This window comes from Canis lupus, chromosome 33, assembly GCF_048164855.1.
Source record: "Canis lupus baileyi chromosome 33, mCanLup2.hap1, whole genome shotgun sequence".
NCBI classification, from domain to species: Eukaryota; Metazoa; Chordata; class Mammalia; order Carnivora; family Canidae; genus Canis; species Canis lupus.
The window spans coordinates 12,835,193-12,839,982 of record NC_132870.1 but is presented as its reverse complement, the minus strand read 5'-3'; the positions used below and the strand labels follow the sequence as shown (position 1 = coordinate 12,839,982).

At 40.4% G+C, this 4,790-nt stretch overlaps 1 long non-coding RNA gene across 1 annotated transcript; it reads right to left on the bottom strand.

Annotated features, from left to right (window-relative positions):
- Positions 1-2,388: 2,388 nt before the first annotated feature.
- Positions 2,389-4,365, bottom strand: LOC140623616 (uncharacterized). Its single transcript, XR_012023170.1, has 3 exons — positions 4,287-4,365; positions 3,991-4,093; positions 2,389-2,521 (listed from the first exon to the last, which is right to left on the bottom strand). It is a non-coding gene; the product is annotated as an uncharacterized lncRNA (long non-coding RNA).
- Positions 4,366-4,790: the final 425 nt, after the last annotated feature.

The following is a 4,790-nucleotide window of genomic DNA, read 5'->3' as shown; positions in this document are numbered from 1 at the left end:
AGGGCCCATAAACTTTAAATGATTTTCTCTTTGTCAATTGCTTCACAAGGGAGGCCAATTCTTCTCAGCAGCCCCTCCAATCACTCACCACTTCCATGAATTTAATGAGTCTCAAATTCTTTCATAGGACAACCACCCTGGTCCTTGCTCAATGGGCACATGTACAAAGTAACCATGGATCAAAGAGAGGCCATACTGCAACAGCAAAGATTAAAAATGAACCCCTGATATAGAACCTTTCCCAAGGTGACCAGAAGGCTGAGATGGGGATCTTTCAATCCCAGAGGGAGCAGCCATTTTTGACACAGGAATAGATATATATTCTGCATATAAATTTACTTTCCTTGCTCAAGATGTCTTTGCCAAGATTACAATCTGTGGAATTTTTATTTATCATTGAAGCTTCTCACATAATAGAACTTCTGACCAAGGAAATAATTTTATGGTGAAGGAAGTTAGCAATGTGTCTTGCTCATAGGATTACCTGCTATAGATAAAGACAAGCAGAGTAACATCAGCAAGAGAGCAGACTAGGAGGTCCCAGGCCTCGTTTCTCATCAAAAACTATCACTTAACTGCTTCCAGAGTGAAAATAACTCTGAAACAGTTCGAGAGTCCAGTTTAGAAGCTGTGGCAACCTGGTGAAGCAAAAGAACAAGGATAACTGTGTAGAAGAAGGTAGAAAAAATAGCTTCATTTTACCCACATTACCCCATTCCTCAGGCACAGCTCAGTGGTAAGATGAATCCTTTCAGCTGTCAGATTCCCCCATGGGGAAAAGGAGAGCAAGAAGACACCAGCAGTCCTCCCACTGCCAGAAACTCACAGTATTTACTGCTGAGGAACCCCACAGTCTTCATCAGTAAGAACCCCAGTTTTTGGAGCCACCAGGAGCTCAAATTGCCACATCTCCCCCTGGTTGGAGATATTGTATGCCCTCCCAACTGCCACCACCATGTACCACTCCTGTTGACACTGTTTTGCACCCCAAGGACTAGGACCACCACATACCCTTAGACCTGGAACCCCCACACATCTAACTGTCCCAGAGCCTACTTGTGCTTCTGGACCAGGTGCTATCATGCCCCCCCACCTCAGAACTGGGGCCCTTACATTCTCCTAAATCCAACACCCACAGAACCTGTGTGCCCCCTGGATGGGTGTGACTGCCCACCCCATCCTGGTTGGCACCCTCATACCTACCCACTGATATAAGTCCTTCCCTACTAAAGCCAGTATGTAAAGTCTACAAGGAGGTAACTGCTTCTTCTAGTGAGCAGACACCAATACAAGGCCCTCAGGAACACAGAAAATCAGGAAGAAAGATAACACAGAAGGAAGAAAAGAAGCTTCTACTAACAGACCCCCTAAAATGGAGATCTATGAATTGCCTGACAAATAATTCAAAATTATTATTTTAAAGAAGTTTAATGAGCTTCCAGAGAATACAAACAATTCATTAAAACCAGAAAAACAATATATAAACAAAGTTCAACAGAAAGGTAGAAATCAAAAGACAAAACAAAATAAAACAAAAAACCCCACAGAATTTAGTTTCTGATAAGAGTTGTCTCTCTGACTTGAAAATAGCCACTTTCCAGATATATGTAACATGGCCCTTCTTCTGTGTATATGTGCAGACAGAAAAAGAACTCTTCCATGTCTCTTTCTCCTCTTATAAAGACATCAGTTCTACAAGGTAGGGCCCTACCCTTATTGACCCCATTCAACATTAATTACCTCCCTAAAGGCCCTATTTCCAAATAGAGTCAGATAGGAGATTAAAACCTTAGGGGCAGCCTGGATGGCTCAGCGATTGAGCATCTGCCTTCTGCCCAGGGCCTGATCCTGGAGTCCCGGGATTGAGTCCCGTGTTGGGCTCCCTGCATGGAGCCTGCTTCTCCCTCTGCCTGTGTTTCTGCCTCTCTGTGTCTCTCATGAATAAATGGGTAAAATCTTAAAAAAAAAAAAAACACAAACCCTTAACATATATATTTTAGGGGGCTACAATCCATGCCATAACATTTTTCCCTTAAAGCACCCCCTGCCAAATTCAGGTTCTTCTCACATGCAGAATACATTCACCCTGAACTAATAGCTCCAAAAAGTCTTAATACATCCCAGCATCAATCCCATGTCTAAAATATCATCTGAATATCCTCTGAGTCATGTACATGTCAGACTTAAGGTGTGCTTTATCCTGAGACGCAATTCCTCTCTAGCGGTTACCTCATAAACCCAGACAAATTATGCACTTCCAAAATATAATGCTGGGACAAGCATAGGATAGACACTCCCTTTGTAAATAAGAGAAATAGGAAAGGAAAAGGGAGTGGAGGATGTGTCTCAAGAAAGCCCAAAACATAGCAAGCCAAATTCCAGACCTTAAAGCTTGAGAATAATCATCTCTGGCTCGCTGGTTTGTTCTCTGAGGCCCAGGGGAGCAGCAGTCTCACTCCACGTTTCTGAGGCAGTGACCCCACCTCATCTCATCTCTTGACACCAAGGAAAGAGGCCCACTCTGTGAAACGAAGGAAGAAACAGCCTTACACATGGGCGTGTGGTGTGAGTGGTCGTCCTCCTGATCTCTGAATTGCCTTTACAGTCATTCTTCCCTTTTCCTGCAGGATGTGTAGTACACTCACAGATGGAAAACTCTATTGCCCCATCCTGTGGAACCCCTAAAATCCAAAAGCCTTCCTTTATTTCAGATGATCTCTGTCCCTTTCAATTCAAACTAGCAGTGTCTCTACTGGTGTAATCTCTTTTCTAGTTCTGGCTTCTGCAGACTGTTGATTAAAATTATGCACAATCTCTTTAAGAAGTTATTGTCCAGCCACACCCTTGGTGTTCTCTCCAGAACATATTTTCTCATTTTTTGTAATATGCATAGACTGAGAATTTTCCAAATCTTCACGGGTTACTTTGTATTTAAGAGTTCCTTCAATTTCTCTCTCTCTTCTCATACTTCACTACAAGCATTAAAGAGAAACTATGCCATAAGTTCAACAATTTGCTTACAAAACTAGTCATAAGGGGATCCCTGGGTGGCTCAGTGGTTTAGCATCTGCCTTCAGCTCAGGGCATCATCCTGGAGTCCCGGGATCGAGTCCCACACCGGGCTCCCTGCATGGAGCCTGCTTCTCCCTCTGCCTGTGTCTCTGCTTCTCTCTCTCTGTGTCTCTCATGAATAAATAAATAAAATCTTTTTTAAAAAAACTAGTCATAAGGCTAAAGACAAAGGAATTGTACATAAGCACTGTACTTGAGGTAACATTTTTCCCACAGGGGTATATGTTAATAATTCTGAAACCATATGTATAATGGAACTGAATGATTAAGTAAATGATTGGCAATGGAGGGAGCCAGGTTTCTCATGGTTGGAGTAGGAGGTCACAGCCAAGCAATGGGAGTCTATATTGATTCACATGGCAATGAATTAGAGTTCTCAACATCAGTATAAATTCATATTTAGCTTAATATAGATACAAATTCTTACATATAGCAATATTCATGAATGCATCTGGTTAAAAAGAAACAGCAGGTCTAAAATGGAGTCACTTTTGCTAAGCCCTACCAATACTTAATACATAACCTAACTTCAGGTTTAGCCTCTTTCAAGAGTGAAATTTTAACCCAATCAGTCTGGAATTTCCTGGTCAACACTAGTGAGGGAATCTATGCCATAAAACCCTGTTTTCCCTGAAAGGAAGATAACCTTGTTTCAAATAATCTGCCCTTTAACTTCCTTGTCTCACCCTCCTGTCTATAAACGCCTTCCACTTTGTACAACTCCTCTGAGCTCCATCTATTTACTAGATAGAATTCTGTCCAATTCATAAATCACTGAATAAAACCAATTAGATTCTCACACTTACTCAGTTGAATTTCTCTTAACTGTATAGACACAGGTTAGTATATGCACACGTATTCTGCTCTGTCAGCTGAGAGGACATAAAAGAAATGGCGTCCCACTAGCAATGCACTAACCTGGTATTCAGATGTTGGTTTCTGGTATTCTTCTCAAAAAGTGAAAATGAGAGTTCCTTGGAGAAATGGAGTGTTTTTTTTGAGAAATGCTTTCCTTGTTAGACTAGAGCAGAAAATACATAAAATGAGCCCTTGAGCAACAGAGAAGTAAAATTGTATTGGATTATTACCCAAAATATAAAGTAAATATCCATAAATTCATATAGGTATAAATAAATGACTAGATACATAAATGGGGGAGAACAGACAAATCATCCAGGCAGAGTAATTAGAAATAATTTATATGGGTACTTTACCAGATGCTTCACTCTCAAGAAGGGGAGTATAATTATTCACTCTTTACATGTGTGCTGAATACTTCTTTCCAAAGGCTGCAGTATGAAAAGAGTGGAAGAATAATTTTACAGTGGAGAAGACTAATAAACATTACCTCAGCCAGATTTGAATAAAGTTAACATCAATCATGACAAGTCATGTGGATATAAGTTATCCTTGATAAAATATGATGAGAATTGCATTTGATCTCTGCTGTCTTCCTCACAAAAAGCCTCAACCCCAGTTTAATAGTAAAACAAATTCCATCTGAAGAATGTTCCGCAAAATACCAGATCAGTAATCCTGACAACTGTCAAGGTCAAAAACAGGGCTAGTCATAAACTATCCTAGCCAAAAGGAGCCTAAGGAGACATGTGGTATCCTGGATGGGATTCTAGAATAGACAAAAAGTCATTAAATAAAAATTAAAGAAATCTAAATAAAGTATGGACTTTAGTTAATAATAATGAATCAATAGTGGCTTT